At 45.3% G+C, this 19,130-nt stretch overlaps 1 long non-coding RNA gene across 2 annotated transcripts; it reads left to right on the top strand.

Moving 5' to 3' along the window:
* Positions 1-2,761: 2,761 nt before the first annotated feature.
* Positions 2,762-10,695, top strand: LOC116697264 (uncharacterized). 2 transcript variants are annotated; one of them, XR_004333982.1, is made up of 3 exons: positions 2,762-2,776; positions 4,911-4,918; positions 10,619-10,695. It is a non-coding gene; the product is annotated as an uncharacterized LOC116697264 (long non-coding RNA). The 2 variants fall into 2 exon arrangements; XR_004333983.1 differs by lacking the exon at positions 4,911-4,918 and adding an exon at positions 6,545-6,555 and having other exon boundaries at positions 2,763-2,776; positions 10,622-10,695.
* The last annotated feature ends 8,435 nt before the right edge of the window (positions 10,696-19,130 follow it).

The raw sequence follows: 19,130 nt of genomic DNA, 5'->3' as shown, positions 1-19,130 counted from the left end.
ATGAACAGTGGCAATAACAGTCAGAGTAAAAGATAATGGAACAGTGACTAAAAATGGTATAGTAGTAGAATCTTTTTACAATACAGAATTTCAGTGTTGCTGTTAGGAGGCAGTATGGTGCTCTTGGGACTCCACTGGTTGCAAAAAGACATGTTTCTTTAGAAGTCTATGGAAATAAAGACCCTACTTCTCACTTGATTACCTCAATAAACATTTCCATAATGAGTTTATGGCGACAATTACTACTTTTCAAGTCTATTTCAATACAGCATAATGTTCATTTAGTAAATTATGTTCCCATATGTTTTTAAATAGATAATAAAGCAAGGGATGCTTTAGGGGCGTGGCTACATGTTGACCTGTCAATCATAACAGAGGCTTAGCAATGTGTACCCTTGGCACGGTGCACATTAAAATAGCTGTGCACTTGTTTTTGTTTTATCTTAAACTTTGATCCTCGTGTGTGTTTTTATTGGAACATTTGATTGCCTAAAATGTCTTGTCAGCGTACCACCAGCCAAGCTTAAGGTTAAGGCTTAAGTCTCTGTTGTGCCGTACATGCAGGTGAATGGTGGCAGTCTCCAAAGGTCCATGTTTGCCCCCCCCCCGATAAATCTCAGCTGGATGACTTGCTTCAGAAGGATTGAAAATGGGCAACATACCACCTTTAGCATTTGGTTTTGCGCAGCACAAGTACAACCATAAACAACGCTGGCTAGGTCGCGTCGTCCTCCCTAACTGCACCTTCTTGTCCAAAGCAAGGGGGTAAGCCTCACCTCTCTAAGCGTAGCTCGCTACGGCTCCATTTTGACGCTACCAAGCCATCCCCCGCTGTTAGCATCCCATTGACAACCATTCATTTTGGATCCACTTTGACAGTAAATAACTTGACATCTGAAGCATTTAAAGACTCTTTTTGTCCGTTGTATATTTCTAAAGAACCGCAGTAACACTCAGCATCACCTGAGAAAGAACTTCTAATAGACATCACTGGACTCCGTCCAAAGGAACGGGATCTGTTGGTCCACTTCTTTAACTGTCTATGGTCCAAAGTCGTCACACAAGATGGTGACACCCATATTGCCAAACTCGAGGCGTCAAAATGACAGATCACAAAGCAATGGGTGACTCCACGGATGCTACGTGGTGTTTGCTTACAGTGTTTGTGACTGCCTATAATAGTTTAGATTTCTTACATTTGTGAGCAGTTATGAAAGACCTTCTTGTAAAAGGTTCTTTTTCATTTTGCATTGTTTGTAAAGAAACTGCTTTCTAACACTGCTGAGTTACCCTACATGCTGAAACGGTGTTAAACACATCTACCCACAGCAGTTATGGCACATTGTACTATGCTTCATTGTCATTGTTAATCCTGAGCTTGTTTAATCTGTTGATTGTGTGAAGTGTTATGAAAGTGTATAGTACAGTAAAATAGAGACAGATTGAGAACACCACCCCACAAATAAGTGTTTCAAAAAGAAACAGCGTGAGATGCTTGCTTTGCTTGGATTGCAGTAGAGATTAACAAATGTAAAGTTATGATTTGGTTAGGAAATAAAATCAAACTCAAATTAAATTGCATAGAATCATTCTTTTGTATCGTGTTATCACTGAATCTCATTGGTGGTTGCTGCATATCTATTTTTAAATGTATCAGAGACCTCACATCCCTAGTATCAGTTCTCTTGTAAATGGATCTTGTTTCACCCTAAATTAAATAAATCTAGATGTACACTTCATTTCATCAGGATGTGCCCCAAAAAACAATTGTAAAACACATTATCACTGAGGGACATTTTACAAACACTCTGACATCAGATGGAACTTGTTTTTCACTGAAACAAGACATTTTATGAAAAACAGGAAAATGTACATAGATCATTTTACCCCATTTAATAAAGTTATGTGTTCACTCTGTCATTTTGTGCTTCAACCTTGGCTTTTGTTATGTTCCCTGGGACTTTAATCTCTACTCCAGGTGGCTTCTGATTTTCTTATCTGATCTCTCTCTCTCTCTCTCTCTCTCTCTCTCCATTCTCTGCATGCTGCATATTAAAGCATATATTTGTCATTTTTAATTCCTCCCTTAGTACAACATTTTCAGAAATGAACACTGGTGTATTTTGAAGGTAACTCATCCTTTAAGTTTTAAATTGGCTTTTACATGGGTCAATAATAGGCCCGAGTGTGTTTGCATCTGCTGTATGGTTCAGTATTAATGTGGTCTAAAACCCGCAAATCATTAATTTCTTTGGACCTGAAATGCATCATTAATATTCTAGGATGTGCAGGCTCAAAGACGCATATGCACAGCAGAAAAGGAGAGTTACAGATGCTGCATACATTGCTGTAGGCCACACGCACGCACAGACACACTCTCACACACACTCCTAGCGGTGTTAATGGGTAACAGCGAATCAAATGAATAAATTATTTTCTTGCTGTATCCACTCTAAGGATAAGGAAATCCATTCTGTGTAATGGATGTGGCCTTAAGGATGTAATGGTGTCTAATAGTAGTTTAGAGTGACTGACACTGTTATCATATTGTTAATGATTAAGCTATATACAATAGAGCTTCAGGACGCTGCAACAGTGGCTCTTTAAATTAGTCTTGGGAAGTAACTTGTTTTGGTGGAACAATTGCAACCCTGTAGAAGAAAATGCCACATACAATATTAAATAAGAACAACTGTTCACACAACACAGTAACGTGAGCTATTCACATTAGCTTGATACATGATTAAACGTCATTTGCTCACAGCAGCGCATCGCTGTCAGTGTGTGTAACGCATTACAAACAACAGTAACGGAACTACTTTTCAGGTAAAAAGTACTTAAATTTGGTAACAAAACGTAGTTCCTTTTTCAATTCAGTGCAACGTTACTTTTCCCCGGGAACAAGGTTGACCGCGAGACTGGTAGCAGAGCAATCATTGCAAGCGAGGAGCAACCGACGCTAACTTTTGAGAGCGTTTTAAGCTTCGTGGCTTTTTGCTGGGAGGCTCTCTGAGCGGAAAGCTACGTGACACATACCACTACATCGCTGAGGACTGGCCGTCCTACAAACAGAGCATGCCAGGCAGACACAAAGCTGTGAGAGATGGGCTCAGACACGCAGCGAACCATTGTTGACTTGTGTCGGTTGCATGGACACGCAAGGATTTCCAGAAAAGAGGCTGCATGTGTCTAGAACAATGCACGGCCCATCCTGGCTGCATGACCGGTACAAGTCGATAACACAGACATTACATCCACTCACACCGTGTAATACCGATGACCTGCCGATGTGCATTCAACCCACGCTGGACTTGTCCATAATGAATCAGCTGTCGCTCTGTGAGCAGCGAATCCAGTCAGCAGTGTAGTTCAGTCTACACAATAGATTGGCTACATGGTCAAAGATAGTTTTTGTATAATTAACTTCAGTCTCTGCCAGAGACGCCAAATCAAAAAGTTATTTTACATAGTGGGTAACTAAGTAACGGATAATTTTTTTAATCCTCCTGTTGTCCTCAAGTCAAGTTTGACCCATTTTCAAAAAGTTTCCATATCACAAATTTGTTTTTTTTTAACAAAACTTTCAACAACAAAAAGCAACAGGGATGCAAACGCTCTTCACAAGTAAAATAAATGATCAGATTGCTACTTTCATTGAATTTGGGAGTTTCATTGAATTTCATAGCATTAGAAGATAAAAGACTGTGGAAGTGAAAGTGACAAAAAGGTCAGAAAAAGTTTAAAAAATGCAGGGGAAATTCCACAAAAATGTCAAAAGGCGCAGAATTTCTTTTTATAAAAACATCAGAAAAAGTGACAAAAAAACTTGCATAAAAGAGACAAAAATGTCAAAAAGTTGCATGTTCAAAGGGAAGACAACACAAGGGTTAACAAGCAAAGTTTTTAAAAGTAACTTCCCCAACACTGATCACCGTGTCTACTTTGTCCACAGCAAATCCCTGGCAACCGGTCCCAAAACGTCCTAGTTAGAGAGTAAATGCTGTCAACATATTCTTTATAAATCTTTACAATCATTCACTGAAAGAACCGAGCAGGTCGTTGCACGATCCAAAACTTCTTCAAAACTTGCCATTTCAGTGTGTAACTTGCTAGCTCGAAAACTGTTGTTTCCAGTAGGAATTGGATTTTGAGAATAGCAACACACAGATCGCGAAAGCGGAGGGGCAAAGCCTAACATCAGATGTCAGACTGGGGGCGGCTGTGGCTCAGCGGTAGAGCGGTTGCTTGCCAATCGGAAGGTGGTTCGATCCCCACCCCTGCAGTCATTGTCGAAGTGTCCTTGGGCAAGACACTAAACCCCGAGTTGCCCCCGGTGCTGCGCATCGGAGTGTGTATGTGTGTGAATGTTTATCTGATGAGCAGGTGGCACCTTGTACGGCAGCCCCGGCCACAGTGTGTGAATGTGTGTGAATGGTGAATGTATCCTGTAGATGTAAAAGCGCTTTGAGCAGTTGTTAAGACTGGAAAAGCGCTATATAAATACAGCACATTTACATTTACTTTATCCTGGAAATATACTCCAGACTGCCCCAGCAGTGATCTAAGCAGGGGCAGGGACACACAGGGGTGTAGGGTTCATCAGGTTGTTTTTCATTTGTTTTCCTAGGATGACAAAGTCATGACCCGCCCTGCTCTGCCTCTGATTGGCTAGTACTTGTTGCTAGTGATGTCCGAATGAAACTTCGGGAACCACTGTCTTTATTTTCTGAGCCCACTAGATGGCGCTCTCTATTCAACAATTGGTTGAGAATATACTGAATTGCAATGTCTTAGGCCTCTTAAAACCAAGAGCGCCATCTAGTGGGCTCAAAAAATAAAGACACTGGTTCACAAAGCTTCATTTGGCCATCACTACTTGTTGCCTTTGTTGGTTGGGTGGTTAGGTTTAGGAGTTAAGGTTAGGGTAGTCTAAATCCTTCCACTTTCAGGATTGCTCCGGGGTTGCAGGATATTCTGCCGTATGCATGTCTTATTGCCAATATCTGTTTCCTTCTGCTTTCTTTGTGTTGGAATTTTAAACTCCGGTGGATTAATAAGGATTATGATTAGCTCATCAGATCTAAGTTAGACAGCTAGCTAGACTATCTGTTTTAACTCAAATATTAGGTATAATTCTATATAAATGAGGGTTATTGACCATGCTTCCCAAATAGTAGAAAAAAACTAGTGGTACTTAGTGGTTGGTGAAATAAAAAAAAAATCTTAAAAAGGGACAAAAATGTCAATTTGTTTTTGTCCGTTTTTGACCTGGGAGGGTACACAAGGGTTAAAAAAAAATAAAAAAAAACTTCCAGTGCTGGTATCAGAATTTTGATCATCATCATAGAAGTCACAATTACCAGATTGACAGCACTCTAGCACAATGGATTTGGGGGAAATCACATATTACGGGGGGGGCGTTGCCACCCCGTGCCCCCCTTTTAGCCCCACCCCTGCTGCGAGCCTTAAAGACTTTAAAGGTTTGTTTAGACAGGTTTGTTTTCCTTACATTATTCATACAAAATTGACCAATGGACTGTTGACACATTGTTTTTGTTAATCAGCTGTAATGTTAGCTAGAAACACTCTGCATGTGCTTGTGTGTATGTGTGTGTGAGATTTGCTTTTGGCTCAGTTCACCAGGAACTCCAGCTCTTTGTATTTTCCCTACAGCCTCTCTTTTTTTCCCCACTCTATCTGTGCATTGATGAAGAAGTTTAAAAAAACCCTGGGTTACATTGTCTTTGTTTAACCCTTGTGTTGTCTTCCTGGCCTAAAAAACAATGTGACACATTTTTCAACATTCTTTTGCATTTTTTTTCCAGGCTTTTCAGACATTTTGGTTGCATTTTATTTTTTTCATGCTGTTTTTTCCGATGTTTTTTATATTTTTGTTTGACTGATTGTAATTTATTTTGACATTTTTTGTCACTTGTGACATTTTTGCACTTATGTTTTTTTTCCACTAACACCAAATTATAGTTTTACACATACTACACCTCATTTATCTGAAATCATAAGTAATGTTTTGTTTAAAAAAGCAGAAATGTGCTAAAATGTTAAATAAAACACCCACAATTCAATGAAAGTAGTGAACTTACTTACAAAGAGCGTTGTAGGGAAGCATCTGCATTATTATTGGGCAATTTGTTTGAAAGATACCTATATTTCCAAAAAAATGCATGCAGAGGCATGAATGAATCAATTTAAAAGGTTTTAGGTGATAGATTGATTTTGAAGCATTCTCTTGTTTTAGTTATTCCAATGTTATTTGAAGGAATTTTAGTATGCATTTTAACACACAAAGAGACTGGTTCTGAATTTGTTATTCAGACTTATGAAAAGCAAGTGCATGACACTTAAGTCAAAAGTCCACAGTATTGTATCCTGTTGGCAGCTTCTCTGGGAAATTAACATTTAAGATCCTGAGTCAAGGCCCTGTCTCAGTTGTTGCGCAATTGTTTTACAATAGGAATAGAATAAATCATAATACCAGCGGTGTATCATAATCCCTTGAAACATACACAGCAGTTGGTGTCAAAAGGAGTTAAGCAGGTTATGTAACATTACAGCTAATCCACAGTCCAGTTTGCCTTAGGCACCCATCTGAAATCACACATCAAACGTTCTAGGTCTGTTTCCTGTGGTAGATAGCTTTTGCATATCATGCCTCTCCTAAATAACAGTCTGCTACTGCAGTAAGCAAAAACATGCTTAATACTAATTTGGTTTGGATATGTGGTAATGCACGTTCATGCCATTCAAATTAGTGATGTCCCAGTGACATTCATTTGTTGACCCAACTAGATGACGCTCTTGAAACAAAAAAACTAGGAATTCAATTCCATTTTATTTATAGTATCAAATCATAACAAGATTTATGTCAAGACACTTTATAGATATATGCGACAGATGCGATCGCACTCTATGATCTATAATTTACAAAGACACGAAAATCAAAACAATTCACCCAAGAGCAAGCATTTAGTGCAACAGTGGTGAGGAAAAACTTCCTTTTAGGAAGAACAGACAGATCCAGTCTCTTTGTTTTGCTGTTTATTGGTCAAAATTACAATTTACCCTCTATTGTTGCTAGTAATCACTACACACAAGCCTGAAATACACACACACACACACACACACACACACACACACACACACACGCTCATGCTATTCATGCACAAATGAGAGATGTCAGAGTGAGTGGGCTGCCAGTGACCAGCGCCCTGAGCGGTTGGGGGGGGGGGGGGGGGGGGGGGGGGGGGGGGGGTACGGTGCCTTGCTCAAGAGCACCTGGCAGTTCCCAGGAGGTGAACTGGTATTTCTCCAGCTACCAATCCACACTCCGTACTTTGGTCCGTACGTGGACTTAAACCGGCGACCCTCCGGTTCCCAGCCCAACTCCCTACAGACGCAGTGAAACTGATACAGATTTACAGATATGTAGAGAAATATGAATCATAATGATTATAGCAGCTGGTATGATGGACAGTCATAAGGATAGTAACTATAAAGATAATGGAACTAGGATTAGTAATAATAGTTAAGGCGTACCAGGAAGTGGTAGGACATAGCAGGGTGTAGCAGGGCATGGCAATTTGGACATCAATAATTCAAATGTACTGTATTATGTAATGTTTACTCAAACCTGTATTCCAACTGAAATGACGTTGCAGTTTCCGTTTGTCTACTATGTCATACATATCTGCTTTGTAGATCGCATGTCCTGTGTTCTAAACCAAACCAATCAAAAAGGAGCAATACATCGAATTGTTTTGCTCCATGATGGCAGCCCCTGATTTTGTGGTTTTATTTGGAATAGCTGTTGTCTGTGAATGTGTTAAAGGGTCAGAAGATAGAAGAAGTTAGTATGTGGCCCGGAGAAACAAAGCAAACCAGAGACCATCTTGAGATGAGAACTTTAGAAGTGTTAGATATTTTATCTTGTTTTAAGAGATAATGTCTTATTTCAAATGTTCAACTTTACACTATAGTCTTAAATCAAGCAAGCTTGTGTAGCATCTGATGATTTATAAAATTGAATCAGGTTCTGTCATAAGGGTTCAAATTAAGCACTGTCAATTGTACCAAAAAATTATTTGACATAATACACTTTTATAATCGAGAAACAGAACCAAGCGGATTCCTTATTCCACACATCATTGCTGTTCAGACACCACACATGTCAAGTGAAAATATCTTGCTGCATGGACAGATAATTTCTCTTGTTTTAAAGTTCTATTTCCCTCCAATTTAGTGTTTTTATCTTGTTTTTAGACACCCCTTTTTTGCATTGTATTTCAACTACACACCTGTAAAGTTTCATGATGTCATCTTGCATGTTTGCGACACAGTCACCGTGAAAAGACCGGACATACCTGAACGATGAAGCACGTGCACACACAAGGTGATAACAATTACATATGACCACACACGCGTGCATGTTACGCCTACCATACGCTAGAAGACTTTGAACAGACTTTGCAAAGACTAACGTCTGACACCATCTCCATTCAATTTTATTTATGGTATCACATCACAAAAAAGTTATCTCGAGACACTTTACAGATAGAGTAGGTCTAGACCGCACTCTATGATTTACAAAGCCCCAACAATTCTAGTGGGGAGGGGGGGAACTCGCAACTCAAAAATAGAGCTTTTGACGTACGGAAAGAACACACACTTTTGATAGCCCCAGTGATGGTGAATGTTAAGTCCCATACTATAAACAACTGCACCCAAACATAGACATATCAATGCACAACCCCAATGCATAAAAAATGAATAAATCATCAGAGCCAGCCCTAATAAAGTAGCCACACTTACTGGACCTTTTGCTACACTCCTTCCTGTAGCTTTGGTTTTCATCTCTGTTGCTTTAACATTCAGACCCACAGCAGCCGTGTTGTTGGTTAGTTCCATAAATTTGTCCTCCATGTCTATCTCTTCATCCTCCTCTTGCTCATTTTGTTCTTCCTCTTCCTCATATTCCTCACTGTCCTGTCTTTCTCCCTGGTGTGCTGGCTCAGATGTGTAACTAACATTAGTGCTAGCAGTATTAGCGCTAGTGCTAGCTGAAGCTGCACTAGCAGCATTTTTCACCATCCGCCAACAGTGCAACATTCATGGTCAACAACCCTCAATTATATAGAATTATACCTAATATTTGAGTTAAAAAAGCAGAAATTATGAATTATTTTGACTAATAGTTGAGATCAGAGGACTGTACAGATGAGTTTCGTCAGGAATGAAAGTGATCAATGCATTTAAAAAAGAGAGTTGTAAGGAATCCAATCAATTTTTTGTGGTAATTGGATAAAAAGAAACCCATATTTCAGATATAGACATTTTTTTAAAAGGGTCATAGAAGGGTTAACCTTTTTCTTTGAAAAGAGAGCGCCATCTAGTAAGCTCAGAAATAAAGACAGTGGTTCGCAAAGCTTCATTTGACCATCACTACCAATCAGCATCCTTGGAGGAGCTACTGAAAGCTACGGGTGTAGTTTAGGTGTGTGACGGGTGCTACAGTTTGTTCAAAACAACAATGGCAAACATGATAGACACATGGTTCATCACCTGTCAGGTATTTTTAACCAGTGCTTATCCTTTGCCAAATAGTTTCCAGTGACGCCTTTCTCAAGTGGTCTACGTAACAAACTGTATTTGTGTATGCAAAGACATGTATAACAATAATGAATAACCAGGACTTGGCTGGAGTTTTGACAGGCGTAGGTGGAGAACATCGAAGTCACAAAAACAACCTGTACCACAGAACTGTAAATCTTTGACTTGTCCTCACCGTGTCTGGTTGTTGCAACATGGTGAGGAAATATTTGGGGAATTATTTTCAGCTCTCATTTGCAGTTCAGTACTACAACTAGAGATTATACCTTCCTCCGGAATAGCATTTTTCACCGTCATCCAACAATTATACCCCCCCCCCCCCCCCCCCCCCCCCCCCCCCCGTGTTGCTTGATGCCTCGATTTATTTATTTTTGTCAACAGCAGCCTATAGCATGCAACTTCCAACAACAAAGCTGACCCACTCTACTCGATTCTGTCTTAAAAGTCCCAGAAGGCGTTGCTTCATTTTAACTCTTGAAAGCAAATAATCAAATAAAAGAAATGCATGTGGATTTGTTTTATTTCAAACCATGCACATTTTTGAACATCTGATCTGAATAAGTCATTTTACTACAAAACAATGCAGAATTGCAGACTGATGTAAAAGTACGCGACTTTAGAGGGTAACCATGACTGTAATATTGAGAGACTCATATGTGGTGAAACTGATGATCAGATTACTTTACTGATAGGTGTGAATGATTTGGAGAAGGTTGGCTGTCAGTGGGCAAAAGAACAATTACTATTGATGCTTGAAAGGGGGCCAAAAGAAACAATAAAGGCTGCCATTTACAATAAAGGGGCACCATGGCTGTGACAATCACACAGCTCTTTGATAGGCCAGCCGGCCCAAATGGACCATAATGGCCCGTGGCCCCCTATGGCATCTTCCAAATTTCCAGATTACCAGTCTGTCACTGAGTTCATGTCATAGCAGGGGACTGCAGGGCATTACAGGATGTAGTGTGCTATAGCAAAGCATAGGTGGATGTAGCAGGGAGTGCAGCAGGACCACTGCGACGGCTGCAACCAACTTCTTGGTGCCATCCTAATCCAAGGAAATATGCTGGGCGAAAAGAAAACCCATGGACTCCGGGGAGTAAACTCCCCAGAACTAGGTCAGTAACAAGCATTTCTTGGAAGGGATGCACACAAAGGGATGGAAAGGGAGAGGAGAGAGCATCATGCAAAAATTCCAGGATCATATATCACACGAAAATCCAGCTAACCTGATGCGTTTGTGTCACCAATCGGTAGTGATGGTCAAATGAAGCCTAGCAAACCACTGTCTTTATTTTCTGAGCTCACTAGATGACGCTTTCTGTTCAACAAAGGGTTGAAAACACACTGAATTGCCATTTCTTTAACCCTTGTGTTGTCCTCCCGGGTTAAAAAACGAAAAAAAGAAATTTACGTTTTTGTCCCTTTTTCAGACTTTTTTTAATTTTTAACTAACACCACCTTACTACCACTAGCGTTACAGTACTTTTTGGAATTCATAGTCAATAACCCTCATTCGTATAGAATTATATCTAATATGAGTTAAAAAAGCAGAAATTAGGAATTATTTTGACTAACACGTTCAGAAGACCATATAGATGAGTTTCGTCAGGAATGAAAGTGATCAATTGTTTTAAAAAAGAGTGTTGTATTAATCCAATCCATTTTTTGTGGGAATTTTGTTAAAAAGAAACACATATTTCAGAGATAGACATTTTTTTAAAGGGGTCAAAGGAGGGTTAACTTTTTTTATTAAACGGAGAGCGCCATCTAGTTAGCTCAGAAAAAAAAGAGAGGGGTTTGCGAAGCTTCATTTGACCATCACTACCAATCCGCGTCCTCTGAGGAGCCACTGAGAGCTACGGGTGTGGTTTAGGTGTGTGACGGCTGCTACAGTTCATTCATAACAACAATGGCAAACATGATTGACAGATGGTTCATCGGCCAGGTATTTTTAACCAGTGCTTATCTTTTGCCAAATAGTTTCCAATGACGGCTTTCTCAAGTGGTCTACGTAACAAACCCTATGACGCGTATGCAAACACAAGAATGACAATAATGAATCACTAGGACTTGGCTGGAGTAGTGACATTCATGGAGAACGTCAAAGTCACAAAAATAACTTACCACGCCATGGCTGGAAACAAGGTAATGAAATATTTGGGGAAGCATTTTCAGTTCTCATTTGCAGTTCAATAATACAACTAGAGATTATAGCTTCCTCCGGAATAGCAGTGTTCTGCTAAGCCTTTCTATTCTAAATGATTCACTCAGTGACTCACCACAAAGGCCTCAATAGGCCTGGAGATGGAGCTGCACCAATGGGCCTATGGTATGACTCCCACTGCCCACTAGGTCTACTCTTAGAGCAGCACAGCAGAGCATGTGCCATTAGCATCATCAATATGCATTTCTCCAAAACAAAACATAAATTACAGTGATTTACCAAAGCCAGTAGCACATTGTTAAACCTGGAAAAGAATAGGCCGAGGGATTTGATGTAATTCTAAAAAAACAAAAGGTTTTTAAAAAAATACACGTTTATGAATTAGGAAATCCCATCCTCTTCTCTTCGTCATTCCTATTCCTACTCACCAAATATCTCTCTCTCCCCATATTTCCAACCTCTTTGGTATGGATGCACATATTAATGTCCCATCCTGATCCAGGTGTTTCATTGACTTAAAGAGACACACAACAAGTTTGTATGTGTGTATGACAGAGACATAGAAGAAAGCCATTACATAAATCTTTGTCATGGCGGGGTCCCGGCTGGTCGTGAGTCTGTCTCCCTTATTACTTTTCACTACTCTAAGTCTTGTTTGCCCAGCCTATCTTGTTTGGTTTTGCCTTCCTGTTTGGTTTTCCTGCTCTCCGTCCGAAGCCAGCTGATCACACACACCTGCCTCCCGTCAAAGCCAATCACCAAATCATCAGACGACCTGCAGCCTTCACCCGCTCCAGCCATCCCACATGCCTGCCCTCATCATCTAATCCTGTTTATAACCCCGGCTCTGCATCCATCTTCACTTGATCGTCAGATCAGCTACATGGGTGAACCTCTGTAAATCCTGTGCTAGCGTTGTGTCTTTGTATCTGTTACTGACTCTCCCGTGTTTTCCTGTTTCAGTTAATCTCCGGCCGGCTGGCTCGGACCCCCACCCAGTCCTCCTCCCACGGCGTCTCCTCCTCATCATCCTGCTCTGCCCCTCGCACTGCTGCACCTCTGCCACCGCAGCTCTCCACTCTCATCTCTCCCTTTCGCCGCCACCCGGCTCCGTCCTCCGTGTCTCTGCTCGCCGTGCCCTCGCCCCCTCCTCGGCCCTCGCTCCCGCTCCTCCTGCACAGTCTCCCGGTCCGCCCACCCACCTGCTCCTGGCGTCCATCTCCCTACTCATCCCCCTTTTCCTAATAAATACCTTCCCTGTGAGCCGTGCATTTGAGTCATCCTTCTGTCCCCCCTAACAGTACGATCAAGTCACCCATGGACTCAGCCGGCTCACCCCCGTCCCGATCCCTCTCCTTCCCCTCAGGACTTAGCCTTCGCTGTAGCCGCCCAAGGTTCGTTCTCGGCCATCACACCTAGCCCTTACGGCTATGGCCGAGGCTATCCGCTCCCTGACTGGCGAAGTTCAGCAAACTAGCTAGGCAGCTTGGTTCCCTCCACTCTTCCGTCCTGCCGACAACACAATCCGGTCACTCCGTCTGCTCCGCCTGCCCCTCACGCATCTGCTCCGGTTAATTCCGTCCCGTCACCCCCCTCTGAAACCCCTGTGTCTACGCCCGACAAATTCTCGGCGTGCTGGGAAAACTGCGAGGGGTTCTTAGTACGTGCCCCTGGTGTTTAGAGACAACCAAACCTTCCGCTCGACGAGGCCAGAGGGTGTTTTGTTGGGGGTTGCTCCGCGATCGCGCGCTATCCTGGTACGCGCGGTGAGTCAGGGGAGGCCGGACCCCTCGCCTCATACCCCTTCGAGGAGGAGCTGAGGCGGTGTTCGACCACCCTGCGGGGCCTGGAGAAGGCCCGCCTCATGTCTCTCCGGCAGGGGGACCGCAGGTCGCGGAGTACTCGTCGACTTCCGCATCTTGGCCGCCGCGCTCGGAGTGGAACACCAGGCCCTCCGCTGCGCGTTCCTGGCTGGGCTCAGTGACAAAATCAAAGACATCTTGGCCACCAGGGACGAGCCGGGGGACCTGGACGGTCTAATCGGTGCAGCCATCGACTTAGACAATCGCATCCGGGAGAGGGAGAGAGAGCGCGGTCCTCGGGGCTCCACCTCTACCCGGGTCGGTCCGCCACCGTCTAGGGTCTCTGTTCCCCCGCTTTCCCAGTCACGACCCGTCGTCCCTCCCGCTCGATCCGTGTCCCCGCCTCCGGAGCCCATGCAGCTAGGTAAAGCTCGTCTGTCCCCAGGGGAACGTGAGCGTCGCCGCCTCGCGGGTCTTTGCCTGTATTGCGGGCAATCCGGCCATTTTCTCTCCTCTTGTACCGTCCGGCCAAAAGAGCAGGCTCGTCAGTAGCAGTGGGAGCTCTGGCGAGCCAAACTCCTCCCAAACAGCGCATATTGTTAGATGTCTCCCTGTCCTGGCGGGACGTCCCGTCCCCGGGGACTAGTTGACTCGGGTGCAGACGAAAGCTTTAGACATCGAACTCGCCCGCCAACTGTCTATTCCCCACATCCCGCTCGACACTCCTCTCCGGGCCACCAGTCTCAACGGCCAGTCCCTCGGCACTATTACACACTGCACCCCCCCGTTACGTCTCCTCACCTCCGGTAATCACCATGAGACCCTCTCTCTTCACCTCATTTCCTCCACGGCCTCTCCCATTGTCCTTGGTTTCCCCTGGCTCGCCACTCACAACCCCAATGTGGACTGGGCGCGGGGGAAGATCAGAAACTGGAGTGCAGCCTGCCATTCCTCCTGTCTTCTGTCAGCGCTAGCCCCCGGTAACATTGCCACGTTCGATAAACCTCTCAACCCCTCTGACCTGTCTTCGGTCCCAACGGAATACCACGACCTAGCCCTGGTGTTCAGTCGGGACCAGGCCACATCCTTGCCCCCACACCGCCCCTACGACTGCTCCATAGCCCTCCTCCCGGACGCCCCTCTGCCCACTAGTCGGTTATTTAAGCTATCCGGTCCGGAGAGGGAGGCTATGGAGCAGTATATTAAGGAGTCCCTCGCCGCCGGCATCATCCGCCCATCCTCGTCCCCGCTGGGCGCCGGTTTTTTCTTCGTTGCCAAGAAAGACAAAACCTCCGCCGTGTATCGAATACGGGGGCTCAACGCAATCACGGTCAGAAAACAAGTACCCATTACCCCTTATGGACTCGTCTACGGGTCCTCTCCCGGTCACGGTGTTCACCAGTTGGACCTCCGTAACGCTTACCATCTGGTCCGGATCCGGGAGGGGGACGAGGGGAAAACAGCCTTTAAACACCCTCTCGGTCACTAGAGATTTAGTAATGCCCTTTGGTCTTACCAATGCACCTGCTGTTTTCCAGGCCCTCGTCAATGATGTCCTTCGTGACTACCTCCACCGCTTCGTCTTCGTGTACCTGGACGACATCCTGATCTTCTCCCGTGACCCAGTCCAGCACACAGAACATGTCCGGTTAGTGCTGCAGCGGCTCCTGGAGAACCGGTTGTTCGTGAAGGCCGAGAAGTGTGAGTTCGGTGTTTCCTCAGTTCAGTTCCTTGGTTTCATTATTGAGTGCGGGCAGTTACGGGCTGACCCTGCTAAGATTAAAGCCGTGGTCGACTGGCCCACTCCCACGTCTGTCAAACAGTTGCAACGCTTCCTAGGGTTTGCCAACTTTTACAGACGATTTATACGAAACTACAGTTCCGTAGCCGCTCCGCTCACCCGACTCACCTCACCTTCCGTCTCTTTCACTTGGTCTCCAGAAGCTGCTGCAGCCTTCTCCGTCTAAAATCCCTATTCACTTCCGCCCTATCCTCTCTAACCCGATCGCCTTCAGTTTATAGTGGAGGTGGACGCCTCTGACGTGGGGGTGGGGGCCACCCTGTCCCAGCGCACCCCCTGGATCAAAAACTCCATCCATGTGCTTCTTTTCTAAACGCCTCACCTCCACAGAGCAGAACTACTGTGTGGGGGACCGGGAGCTTCTAGCCGTCAAACTAGCCTTGGAGGAGTGGAGACACTGGCTGGAGGGCGCCCAACAACCCTTCCTCGTCTGGACCGACCATAAAAACCTCGCCTATCTCCACTCAGCCCAGAGACTGAACGCACGCCAAGCCAGGTGGGCCCTGTTTTTTACTCGTTTCTGCTTTACCTTGTCCTATCGCCCCGGATCCAGGAACACCCTGGTCTCATATCGCCATAGACTTCGTCACAGGCTTGCCCAGTCCAAGGGTAATACGGTCATCCTGACCGTAGTGGACGGTTCTCGAAGTCCGTCCACTGTGTCCCACTGCCTAAGCTACCCACAGCCTGGAAACCGCAAACTCTCGTCCATCATGTCTTCCGGCTACACGGCATACCCCTGGATATCGTCTCCGACCGGGGACCCAGTTCACCTCCAGGTTTGGAGGTCCTTCTGCCAAGCCCTCGGCGCCACCGTCATTGTCTTCGGGTTACCACCCACAGACCAACGGGCAGACCGAGCGGGCCAACCAGGACCTGGGAGTGCTCTCCGGTGTGTGGCGTACCGTACCCCGTCCTCCTGGAGTAGCCATCTTCCTTGGGTGGAGTACGCCCACATTCCCTGCCCAGTGCTGCCACGGGATCTCCCCCTTCCAGTGTGCTCGGGATTTCAACCACCACTCTTCCCGCCTTGGAAAAGGAAGTGGTGGTCCCGGTCCAAGGCACCTTCGGCGGTGCCAAGGGTGTGGCGGGAGGCCCGAGCCGCACTACAACGGACCGCGGTCCTCAACAAACGCCTGGCCGCCGCACCGGAGACCAGCCCCCGCTTATCGGCCCGGCCAGAAGGTGTGGTTGTCATCCCAGGATCTCCCGCTTCACACTTCCTCCAAGAAGTCACGCCACGGTTCGTGGGTCCCTACGTGGTCGAAGCTGTCTGTCTCCCACCAACGTCAGACTCAAACTCCGTCCCACTTCAGGATCCACCCCGTATCCAGTGTCCGGGTCAAACCGGTCGCCACCAGTTCCCACTCCGCCTCCCAGTGGCAGCACTCCTCCCCCAAGGATCATCGACGGCCACCCGGCCTATACGGTACGTCGCCTCCTGGACGTGCAGCGCAGGGGTCGGGGATACCGGTACCTGGTGGACTGGGCCGGCTATGGCCCGGAGGAACGCTCTTGGGTCCCAGCCAGCCAAATCCTGGATCGCACGCTACTGGACGAGTTCTACAGGGCCCACCCGAACAAGCCTGGCGGCCCGCCCGGAGGCGTCCGTTGAGGAGGGGGTACTGTCATGGCGGGGTCCCGGCTGGTCGTGAGTCTGTCTCCCTTATTACTTTTCACTACTCTAAGTCTTGTTGCCCAGCCTATCTTGTTTTGGTTTTGCCTTCCTGTTTTGGTTTTCCTGCTTCCGTCCGAAGCCAGCTGATACACACACCTGCCTCCCGTCAACGCCAATCACCAAATCATCAGACGCAATGCCAGCCTTCACCGCTCCAGCCATCCACACCTGCCTGCCATCATCATCTACTCCTGTTTAATACCCCGGCTCTGCATCCACTCTTCACTTGATCGTCAGATCAGCTACATGGTGAACCTCTTCAAATCCCTGTGCTAGCCTTGTGTCTTTGTATCTGTTACTGACTCTCCCTGTTTTTCCTGTTTCAGTAATCTCCGGCCGGCTGGCTTCGGACCCCCACCAGTCCTCCTCCCACGGCGTCTCCTCCTCTCATCTGCTCTGCCCCTGCATGCTGCACCTCTGCACGCAGCTCTCCACTCTCATCTTCCCTTTCGCCGCCACCGGCTCCGTCCTCCGTGTCTCTGCTCGCGTGCCCTCGCCCCCTCCTCGGCCCTGCTCCGGCTCCTCCGCACAGTCTCCCCGGTCGCACCCACCGCTCTGGCGTCCATCTCCCTACTTCCATCCCCCTTTGTCCAATAAATACCTTCCCTGTGAGCCGTGCATTTGAGTCCATCCTTCTGTCCCCCCTAACAAATCTTATTGCTGTATGGTTCAAACGTTCACTGGAGAGGTGCACAAGCAGGACAATATTCAATTTTGATATACTAGATATTCTGCATATGAGGAGACAAGAAACTTCATGCATACTGTTAAAAGGGCGCTTCACCAATTTTACACATGATGGTTGTTCCTTTTATCTCCAGGATACTACACTCAATCAATCCTGCTTTTGAGGGAGACAAATACAATAAAACAAGCAATAAAGCACCATTAGTAAAGTATGCTAATCAAGTATTTTGACGTCTGGATTTCAATTTACATTCAAATGCCTGGATTGTTCCGTTGACCTGACCAGCTGATTTCAGATAGTTGGTTAGGTTACTCTTCGTCTCTCAATTACCTGCTAGGGATTCTGTCAGGACTGGTTGCCTTGTTGACTTCTATTTCATTAGGAGATTTATACAGTAAAATCTGCAATTAACCCTCATGATGTCACCTGGGTTATCTCAGTTTCAGAGGCAAAGAGACTCTTCATAATTGGAAATGTAGGATCAAGCATGTTTGAACAATGCAAGCGACTAAAAGTCAGGATATTCCGGCCTGTGCTGTTTGAAATTTGACTCTCCTTTTCAAAATTGGTCTCTTCTAAGTTAACTTACTCTTTAAAGTGCAATACTACAGCAGTGGAGTACCCTTCTGAGTTTAATGCCACTAAAGCTAACCTTACACAACAAGACTTTTCAAGCGTTTCCACTCGCAGACTATTTTCCAATATTGGAATAAAATCCTGAGAGTCTTGATGGAGGTGGGGAACGCAATGTTGTCTCAATTGTTTGGTGTGAAGTGGTCAAAATACTCAGACTTGAGTCTTTTTCCTGTCTAGACGTTTTTCTTCAAAGTCAAATGTGTTTGATATTTTCTAAGTTTAAAGTCTTTGTAGTGAAGTTAAATCATGTTAACATTGTCAACAACCAATGGGTGAGCTCCCTCCAGTAACAAACAGGAAGCAGTAAATAGCTAGAGCCAGTGTTGTTGATGGCTGATGTCACTGCCTGATGTGAGGCGAGTGCAGATTTGAGTCGTGCATGCGCCACTTTGAGACGAGTAGCATATAAGATGCTAACAAAATGATTGAAATGATTCCCATCTTCTGTTATTGTTTGTAATGAGAAGAGTAAGACAGTTATGCCGTAAACCGTTTAGATCTGAGCTTGCGCAACTCAAATCTGCACTCGACTCACATTGGGCAGTGACAGCTGCTATGGCGGCACTCTAAGCTAAACGCTAAAGAGGGAAAGTTTTCAATCCTTCTGAAGCCCGTCATCCAACGGGACCTCTGGGTACTGCTGTCATTCATCTGCATGTACAGCAGAACACAGAATCGACGAACTTACCAGCTAGCACCAGCAGTAGCTAGATAGCTAGCTTGGTTACATTTTT

The sequence above is a fragment of the Etheostoma spectabile genome, chromosome 10 (genome assembly GCF_008692095.1).
Source record: "Etheostoma spectabile isolate EspeVRDwgs_2016 chromosome 10, UIUC_Espe_1.0, whole genome shotgun sequence".
Taxonomy (NCBI): Eukaryota; Metazoa; Chordata; class Actinopteri; order Perciformes; family Percidae; genus Etheostoma; species Etheostoma spectabile.
The sequence above is the reverse complement of the archived record's forward strand: the minus strand, read 5'-3'. Positions and strand labels throughout refer to the sequence as shown.